General features: G+C 46.0%; 1 pseudogene; it reads left to right on the forward strand.

Moving 5' to 3' along the window:
• The first annotated feature begins 338 nt into the window (after nt 1–338).
• Nucleotides 339–5,936, forward strand: LOC117130680 (annotated as a pseudogene).
• The last annotated feature ends 4,781 nt before the right edge of the window (nt 5,937–10,717 follow it).

Below are 10,717 nucleotides of genomic sequence, written 5' to 3' on the forward strand. Positions count from 1 at the left end.
GTCTGAGGCGTTTTTAGTCTGGAGGGACTAATATCGCAATGTGGCCAAGCCTGAAAAGGTTGTGTCCGTTTAAGGGGATGATCCATTACGTTGTGGCTGAGGTCATGAACCTTATTGTCCATGAAGGACAAAAGAACCATAACAATCTGTTAGGACTTGTTGTAGGACAAGCAGCCTAAAGATTGGAACAAGTTCGTGAGGACTTGACTGGTACATCGAAGTGGTCATTTGGTGGTTTTGAATCAAGCTTGTTCTATTCTCTGATCAAGACTAGAATAAGTTGGGTTGGAATATTTTGTCTTGGGACAAGGTATAATCATCACCTGAATGGGTGCGAGATGCCAAGGGTCATGAGTTGTGATGTGCCTCAGTCTGAGGAACTCGACCATCAGGAAGATCAGGACATTCCAACCGAGGTTCATCGCCCCAAACGAGGCCGAGCTGTGTACCGGATTGATCCACGGATGGACGGGAAGGAGCTTAGACTGGATCCTCGACCTATCAGCCGAACTGACCGTACTGGATCGTCTCTCTCTCGGACAACTCGCCAATCTCAGACTGACGGTCAAGCCAGAAGCAACTTAGGCCGAGCCGAACAAAGAACTGGACGCGACTTCTCTCTTCTCGCACGTTTGGAACGTACCGACCGTATTGGCAAACTGATCGATCCATTTGATCAGTTCATGCACTTTGATCATCCGAATCTCTCTAAGGCACAGATTCTTCATCTTTCAGAGAGACTTAGGACGATTATGGTCGAAGATGGTTCAGGAGACGGACAAGACGGAACAGACGGACTGGCCCGCGACCGTCCTGCTCCTGGCCGCGGTTCAACCAGCCGAAGGGTCACTTTGACCAGTCCGCAAATTGAAGAGTCTTTCTTCTTTGTCTTTCAAAATTCTAGTCAAATGTCTTTAATTTTATTTGTCTTTCAAACTTCTAGTCAAGTAGCCCCTTTGTCTCCTACTTGTACTATAAATAAGTGTTTCATTTCATTAATAAAATCAGATCATTTTGGATTAAGTTTCTGAGTTTAAACTCTCTGTTCTCTTTAGAACTTGTTTTCGATTGTCTTGGTGAGTCATATCCGAGCAATTCACTTCTCAACTAGTTGGTCTTGTGAGTCATATCAAGCAACCAGTTCGAGATCTTCCTTGGCGGACTTGTGAGTCATATCAAGCGCCATTGAAGTCGGGAATCATCAAGGGAACATCCGCAACCCTTGTGCGACCCAACGTTCCATCAGTTCTCCTTTCCGGAGTTCATATCCAAACGAATCCAGTCGAGGGCAATCCGATCTTAGGGTCCTTCAAGTGGTTCAGAGCCACTCTTCTGGTATTCTCTATCTCGATCCATCTTCTCATCTTCCATTTTCTTCTAAACACTTCTTCATCTGTCTATCTTGAATCCGGGCCCCTCATTACCATCCACTTATAAAAAAAAAAAAAAAAAAGAAACAAGCAAGATCCATATTATAAAAAAAAAAGAAAGAGTTTACTTTGTGGATTGGTGGTGGAAGAGGAAGCCTGCTGGCTGAGGAGAAATCCAGCCTTTGAGGAGGTTAAAACGGATTTTTTTTAACAAATCTCTTATCTTTCTATCTTTAAAGTTCCCGTGTGTTTTGCTTAAGTTTGGCCATCCAGATTCCGAGATCTGTTCTTCATAGAACTTTGAGTGGAAACTTGAGTGATCACTTTTAAATCGAGAGAGAAACACGTGTGTGGGTGAGGAACAAACACTTGAGAGTGTGAGTTTTAATCCTAACGTTTTGTGTTTAAGAAATTTCAGGAACCATGAGTAGCCATGAAGAACAAAACCGTCCCGGAAATTCAGTTGCTGGACTGTCTAATCTTCAGATGCGAGCTTTGAATGATTCTTTTTCTAACCTTATAAACACAGGTCTAGAGCAGATCCATCAAAGGCTTGACGAACTTCAAGTAAGCCAGTCCCATCCTAGATCAAGGACAAGAACCAATCAGCCGCGAAGGAATACCCGGTCAGATGATGAGTTTCCTGATGAGGACGCCCAAGAGGACGAGGTCAGATCCGCTTACCGGCCAAGAAGAGGTCATAGAACTCGAAACCCAGGTGATGTCAATCCATTTGCTAGAAACAATCGTACTGATGATAGTTTGAACGGATTGAAATTGAAAATTCCACCTTTTGATGGTAAAAACGACCCTGATGCTTTTCTAGAGTGGGAAAGAAAAATTGAGCATGTCTTTGATTGTCAAAACTATTCTGAACTTAGAAAAGTAAGGCTTGCGGCCACTGAATTCTGTGGCTATGCTATTAACTGGTATGATCAAGTGTTGACCCACAGGAGGAGAACAGGTGAGCGGCCGATTGAGACATGGGATGAGCTTACCTTGTTGATGAGGAAACGATTCGTGCCAACCCATTATCACCGCGACCTTCACCAGAAGTTAAGACGTTTGCTTCAAAGAACCAAATCTGTGGAAGACTATTATCAAGAGATGGAAGTTTTGATGACCAAAAAGGACACGGATGAACCTTTGGACCCCACTATGGCTCGCTTTCTTTCAGGCCTCAACCGTGACATCCAAGATCGTATGGAGCTTCAAGAGTATGGAAGTGTGGAACAGATGCTACACAAAGCCATCTTGATCGAGCAACAATTCAAGAGAAGGAGTTTCTCAAAACCGGCCACTACTTCTAAGCCGGCCTACTCTCCTAAACCGGCCTATGCTCCTAAGCCAAGCTATCAAGACAAAGGTAAGTCGCCTATCACAACACATACTGCCTTTAAAACTGATGTTTCCACTCGAGATGACAAAGGAAAAGCAGTAGACGACTCAAGCCGAGCAAGAGACATTAGATGTTTCAAATGTCAAGGGCTAGGACATTATGCCAAGAACTGTCCAAACCAGCGTGTGATGATTCTCTTGGAAAATGGTGAAGTTGAGTCCGAGGATGAACAAGAAGACAAGGAGGATCTTGGTCCTATCTTTGATAAGGAAGAGGAGTCCTTTGACTACCCACATCACGGACCATTACTTGTGGCTAGGAAGGTTTGGGGAATCCCATCTTCACGGACGGCCACGCGAACGGCCACACGGACAACGACCATGACCCGACCTTTGATCCAGATTCTGAGCCGATCTTTGATGATGAAGATAGCTTTGACTATCCAGCTCACAGGACCACTACTGGTCACTAGACGTTCCTTGAGTGTTCAGCCCAAAACCAATGAAAAGGAACAAAGGGAGAATCTCTTTCATTCTCGTTGTTTAATCTCTGAAAAAGTTTGTTCTTTAATCATTGATGGTGGGAATTGTACTAATGTTGCTAGTGATACTCTTGTCAGGAAATTAGGTCTAGCTACTCGACCTCTTTCTCGTCCTTTCAGGTTGGAATGGCTCAATGAAACTGGTGAACAGTATGTTAAGGAGCAAGTCACGATCCCTCTCACCATTGGTCGTTATGAAGACGAGATTGTGTGCAACGTTCTTCCCATGGATGCTTGTCATGTTCTGTTGGGACGTCCATGGCAATTTGATAAAAGAACCGTCCATGATGGTTACACAAACCGGTACTCCTTTGACCATAAAGGAAAGAAGATCACGCTTGTACCACTCTCGCCCTTGGAGGTCCATCAAGACCAGCTCCAACTCAAAAAGAACCGTGAACAAGAGTCCAAACCGGACAAACCTGAGTCCTCAATCCGGAACTCCAACTTCTTTATCAAACAAAGTCAGGTTAAGAAGTCTCTTTACTCTCAAAAGCCCTTTCTGTTACTTGTGTACAAAGAATCTCTGATGGCTTCTACTTCTTATAACCTTGCACCGGAAGTTCCGAGTGATTTGCTAGATGTCTTGCAGGAATATTCTGATGTCTTTCCAGATGAAAACCCAAAGGGTTTGCCGCCAGTACGAGGGATTGAACATCAGATTGACTTTGTTCCGGTGCGTCTCTACCTAACCGGCCAGCTTACAGAACCAATCCGGTGGAGACCAAGGAACTTGAGAAACAAATTGGAGACCTTATGGAGAAAGGTTACATCAGGGAAAGCCTCAGTCCTTGTGCCGTCCCAGTTCTACTTGTCCCCAAAAAGGATGGATCATGGCGCATGTGTGTGGACTGCCGTGCCATCAACAACATTACGGTAAAGTATAGGCATCCCATTCCTAGACTAGACGACATGCTTGATGAACTTTACGGTTCATGTGTCTTTTCTAAGATAGATTTGAAAAGTGGCTATCACCAAATCCGAATGAAAGAAGGTGATGAATGGAAAACTGCATTTAAAACCAAGCTAGGATTGTATGAATGGTTAGTCATGCCATTTGGTCTTACTAATGCACCTAGCACTTTCATGCGATTGATGAACCATATCTTGAGAGCATTCATTGGTCATTTTGTGGTAGTTTACTTTGATGATATTCTTATCTACAGCAAGAACATGGATGAACATAAGAAACATTTGAAATCTGTCCTTGAAGTTCTTAGAAAGGAACATTTGTTTGCTAACCTTGGAAAGTGTTCTTTTGGCACATATCATGTGGTCTTCTTAGGTTTTGTTGTAGGTGCTGAAGGACTTAGAGTGGACGAGGAGAAAATCAAAGCCATCCGAGACTGGCCAAGTCCAACGAACGTGAGTGAAGTAAGGAGCTTCCACGGCCTTGCCGGGTTCTATCAACGGTTCGTCCAAGATTTCAGTACCATAGCGGCCCCATTGACCGAAGTCATTAAAAAGAATGTTGGGTTCAAATGGGAACAAGCTCAAGAAGAAGCCTTCCAAATCCTTAAAGGGAAGTTGACTAATGCTCCTTTACTTGTTCTTCCTGACTTTTCTAAAACGTTTGAGATCGAATGTGATGCTTCGGGTGTTGGTATTGGTTCAGTTTTGATGCAGGATAGAAAGCCTATTGCTTACTTCAGTGAGAAGCTTGGAGGCGCCACACTCAACTACCCAACTTATGATCAAGAGTTGTATGCTTTGGTAAGAGCTCTTCAAACGTGGCAACACTATCTTTGGGCTAAGGAGTTTGTTATCCACACGGATCATCAGTCCCTGAAACACCTTAAGGGCCAACAGAAGCTGAACAAGAGGCATGCCTGCTGGGTTGAGTTCAATGAGACATTTCCTTATGTCATCAAATACAAGCAAGGTAAGGAAAACGTTGTGGCTGATGCTTTGTCCCGAAGGTATACTCTTCTTTCAGCCCTCGAAACAAAACTTCTTGGTTTTGAATTTATCAAAGACTTGTATGCTTCTGATCCGGATTTTAAAGAAATTTTCAACAAGTGTTCCAGAGTGGCTTATGGCAAGTACTATCGAAACTCGGGTTTTCTTTTCTATGATAACCGTTTGTGTGTGCCCCAATGTTCTTTGAGGGAGTTGTTTCTCAGGGAATCTCATTGAGGAGGTCTTATGGGACACTTTGGAATCAAGAAGACATACAAGGCCGTGTATGATCATTTCTACTGGCCTAGCTTGATGAAGGACGTAGAGAGAATTTGTGGACGATGTGTGGTGTGCAAGAAGTCCAAAGCCAAGGCATCCAATCACGGTTTGTACTCGGCCTTACCCATTCCTTCTCATCCTTGGATTGATATTTCTATGGATTTTGTTCTTGGATTGCCTAGAACTAAGAATGGCCGAGACTCTATCTTTGTGGTTGTCGATAGATTTTCGAAAATGGCTCACTTTATTCCTTGCCATAAAACTGATGATGCTGTACAAGTTGTTGATCTGTTCTTTAGGGAAACTGTGAGATTGCATGGAATGCCTAAGACCATTGTTTCTGATCGTGATGCTAAGTTTCTTAGTTATTTTTGGAAAACTTTGTGGTCTAAGTTAGGAACGAGATTGATGTTTTCCACAACTTGTCATCCGCAAACTGATGGTCAAACCGAAGTTGTTAATCGAACTTTGTCCGCTTTGCTTAGATCTTTGGTCAAGAAAAATATTAAGTCTTGGAAGATTGCTTGCCACATGTTGAGTTTGCTTATAATCATGCTATGCATTCAGCTACAAAGTTCTCTCCTTTTGAAGTTGTTTATGGTTTTAATCCCTTATCTCCACTTGATCTTTTACCTTTACCTTTGAGTGAAAGAGTTAGTACAGATGGTAAAAGAAGGGCGGACACCATCAAAAAGCTTCATGAACAAGTTCGAGTCAACATTGAAACCAAAACCAAGGGTTACAAAAGATATGCCAACAAGAAGCGAAAGGAGTTGGTTTTCCAAGAAGGTGACTTGGTTTGGGTTCATTTGAGGAAGGAACGATTCCCAGAAGAAAGGAAGTCCAAACTTATGCCTCGAGTCGACGGTCCATTCCGGATTCTTAGAAGGATCAATGATAATGCTTACCAGCTTGATTTGGAAGGTAAGTATGAAATCTCTTCAAGTTTTAATGTTTCTGATCTATCTCCTTTTCTTGCAGATAATCCAGATTTGTGGACAATTCCTTTTAAAGAGGGAGGGAATGATGTGCCTCAGTCCGAGGAACTCGACCATCAGGAAGATCAGGACATTCCAACCGAGGTTCATCCCCCCAACCGAGGCCGAGCTGTGTACCGGATTGATCCACGGATGGACGGGAAGGAGCTTAGACTGGATCCTCGACCTATCAGCCGAACTGACCGTACTGGATCGTCTCTCTCTCGGACAACTCGCCAATCTCAGACTGACGGTCAAGCCAGAAGCAACTTAGGCCGAGCCAAACAAAGAACTGGACGCGACTTCTCTCTTCTCGCACGTTTGGAACGTACCGACCGTATTGACGAACTGATCGATCCATTTGATCAGTTCATGCACTTTGATCATCCGAATATCTCTAAGGCACAGATTCTTCATCTTTCAGAAGACTTAGGACGATTATGGTCGAAGATGGTTCAGGAGACGGACAAGACGGAACAGACGGACTGGCCCGCGACCGTCCTGCTCCTGGCCGCGGTTCAACCAGCCGAAGGGTCACTTTGACCAGTCCGCAAATTGAAGAGTCTTTCTTCTTTGTCTTTCAAAATTCTAGTCAAATGTCTTTAATTTTATTTGTGTTTCAAACTTCTAGTCAAGTAGCCCCTTTGTCTCCTACTTGTACTATAAATAAATGTTTCATTTCATTAATAAAATCAGATCATTTTGGATTAAATTTCTGAGTTTAAACTCTCTGTTCTCTTTAGAACTTGTTTTCGATTGTCTTGGTGAGTCATATCCGAGCAATTCACTTCTCAACTAGTTGGTCTTGTGAGTCATATCAAGCAACCAGTTCGAGATCTTCCTTGGCGGACTTGTGAGTCATATCAAGCGCCATTGAAGTCGGGAATATCAAGGGAACATCCGCAACCCTTGTGCGACCCTACGTTCCATCAGTTCTCCTTTCCGGAGTTCATATCCAAACGAATCCAGTCGAGGGCAATCCGATCTTAGGGTCCTTCAAGTTGCCAAGAGGCACGAGAGTCCAAAGGGTACTAGTTCCCAAACGGTGTGAGTTCCAAACGGTGCAATTGGTTCAAGGCTTAGGCCGAACCAAGTGGACAGTCCGCGGCTGCATAGTCGAACGGACGGACGGTTAGTTTAACCGGAGTGTTGTGTCGCAAGGTCTGATTGGTTGCAAGGAAATCCGGTTTGGGCTTGGGCCTTACTCGGTGGTATAGATCCAGGCTTTGGGTTGGATCAGGTAAGAAGGACCGTGAGCCTTTGGGCCGGACTTATAACTTGCCGATCGCACCTAGATCTTAACCAGACGGTTATACGGGACAATGGACAATCCGGCTATGATTGGATGGTTCTAGCCGCAAAGGCTAAGTGGGATATCTTACAATCAACCTCGGGTTGGTGAGTAGGATAGGCGCCATATGCCTTATGTAGGGGGTAGACCCACATGATGGCAATGGAAGGCCAGTTATATCAGTACATGCTAAGTGGACGATGGCTTATCAAGTCTAGTGGTCGGATCATGTTTCATCACGATGGTTCGATGGCCGAACACTAGTATGGATAGTCACGATGCTGGAGTAAGAGTATTGATGTGATGCTTCTAGATATCAACCTTGGTGTTGATAGCTTCGAGATTGGCTAAGAGTCATGACGAAGTGTGTGGCTAGTACTATGTGTCGTAGACCATAGATACTGAGCCTAATTGTGATTGTTCAAGGAAGGCCGTGTAAGATCTGATCATGGTTGAGTGTGGACGACCTGACCTCTGAATGATGGTTCAAGGTGTCGGTCCTAACCTGATTACTGAATGCATCGGTTGGTATGAACAAATCATATATGTTGTCTGGGTTAAGTCCCAAGGCCGGTCAGGCCAGATGATGACTCATCAGTTCCAAGTCATGTGAGGATGGTTGGTTGATTGACTTAGGATCTAATGAGCTTTGTCAGTCCAGAAGATGGACTTGGTACTATTGCCTATAAGGCAAAAGGATTTTGGATTGTGCATGAGCCGAGAAAGGCCAGATGCAAACCCTTATCCTTTCAAAGACTTCTCAAAGGTTACTTATGTCTGTGGGGATGGTTGGTTGAATGACTAAGTACCTAGGGGAGCTGTTTGACGCAGGAGTCAAGATAAGGACCATAAGTAAGATCATTGAGTGATCATGGCCAGCTGTTAAGCAAGAGCAATTCGAGTCAATGGAGGAGCGATGAGCTAATATGCTCCATAGATGTGGCAAAGGTATGATCTAGCATTTACTTATGTAGATCTAGATAGAATGGTTTAGGGGAATGGAACCTCAGAATCGTATGGCTTGGTTTGGGTTTAGGATTGACCTTTAAGCTAATTGGTAGTTGAGTAAACTGACCAAGGCTAAGGTGATTCGACCAGACAAGTGTTAGATTGGTTTTAGACCAATGGTTAACTAGAGAATATTCCGCTGCGTATCTGTTGAAAGGATCTAGGCTATTAATGACTAGGTAAGTCTTCAGCTAAGGTCTAAGTTAGCCCTAGCCTTTAGGCGATATTATAAATAAAGGGCAGAAATTAAGAGGTTCGGCCAGGAAGTGGACCGAGCGACGTGAGGCATCGACCGCGGCCTAGGCGGCCGGGATTGGGTCTTACAGTGGCTGTCCATCAGTACACATATCAGCACGCTGGCCCTTCCCGTGGACTGTTCGGGTGATTTTGGCCCACGTGGGCTGTCTGTTCAGTACACACAGGACATCCGTGGGTGTCCGTCAGCACACACAGGACGTCCGTGTGTGTCCGTCAGCACACACAGGTCGTCCGTGGCTGTCCGTGTGTGTCCATCAGCACACACAGGACGTCTGTGGCTGTCCATCAGTACACATATCAGCACGTTGGTCCTTGGACTCAGCACGCTGACCCTTCCCGTGGACTGTTCGGGTGATTTCGGCCCATGTGGGCTGTCTGTTCAGTACACACAGGACGTTTGTGGCTGTCTGTTAGCACACACGGGACGTTCGTGTGTGTCTGTCAGCACACATAGGACGTCTGTGGCTGTCCGTGTTTGTCCTTGTGTGTCCGTCAGCACACACAGGACGTCCGTGGCTGTCCATCAGTACACATATCAGCACGTTGGTCCTTGAACTCAGCACGCTGGCCCATCCCGTGGACTGTTTGGGTGATTTTGGCCCACGTGGCCTGTCTGTTCAGTACACACAGGACGTCCGTGGGTGTCCGCCAGAACACACAGGACGTCCCTGGGTGTCCGTCAGCACACTCAGGACATCCGTGGGTGTCCGTCAGCACACACAGGACATCCGTGTGTGTCCGTCAGCACACACAGGTTGTCCGTGGCTGTCCGTGTGTGTCCGTCAGCACACACAGGACGTCTGTGGCTGTCCATCAGTACACATATCAGCACGTTGGTCCTTGGACTCAGCACGCTGACCCTTCCCATGGACTGTTCGGGTGATTTTGGGCCATGTAGGCTGTCTGTTCAGTACACACAGGACATCCGTGGCTTCCCGTCAGCACACAGGGGACGTTCGTGTGTGTCTGTCAGCACACATAGGACGTCTGTGGCTGTCCGTGTGTGTCCGTCAGCACACACAGGACGTCCGTGGCTGTCCATCAGTACACATATCAGCACGTTGGTCCTTGAACTCAACACGCTGGCCCATCCCGTGAACTGTTTGGATGATTTTGGCCCACGTAGGCTGTTTGTTCAGTACACACAGGACGTCCGTGGGTGTCCGCCAGCACACACAGGATGTCTGTGGCTGTCTGTCAGCACACATAGGACGTTCGTGGCTGTCTGTGTGTGCTGGAGGACACCCACGGACATCCTGTGTGTACTGACCAGACATCCCACGTGGGCCAAAATCACCCGAACAGTCCACGGGAAGGGTCAGCGTGCTGAATCCAAGGACCAACGTGCTTATATGTGTACTGATGGACAGCCACGGACGTCCTATGTGTGCTGACGGACACACACGGACAGCCCCGGACGTTCTGTGTGTGCTGACGGACACACACGGACGTCTTGTGTGTGCTGACGGACATCCACACACGTCCTGTGTGTGCTGACTGCTGACGGACACCCACAGACGTCCTGTGTGTACTGAACAGATAGCCCACGTGGGCCAAAATCACCCGAACAGTCCACGGGAAGGGTTAGCATGCTGAGTCCAATGACCAACATGCTGATATGTGTACTGATGGACAGCCATAGACTTCCTCTGTGTGCTGACGGACACACACAGACACACACACACACGTCCTGTGTGTGATGACGGACACACATAGACGTCCTGTGTGTGCTGACGGACAGCCATTGACAGCCAC

Source organism: Brassica rapa, unplaced genomic scaffold (genome assembly GCF_000309985.2).
Source record: "Brassica rapa cultivar Chiifu-401-42 unplaced genomic scaffold, CAAS_Brap_v3.01 Scaffold0638, whole genome shotgun sequence".
NCBI classification, from domain to species: domain Eukaryota; kingdom Viridiplantae; phylum Streptophyta; class Magnoliopsida; order Brassicales; family Brassicaceae; genus Brassica; species Brassica rapa.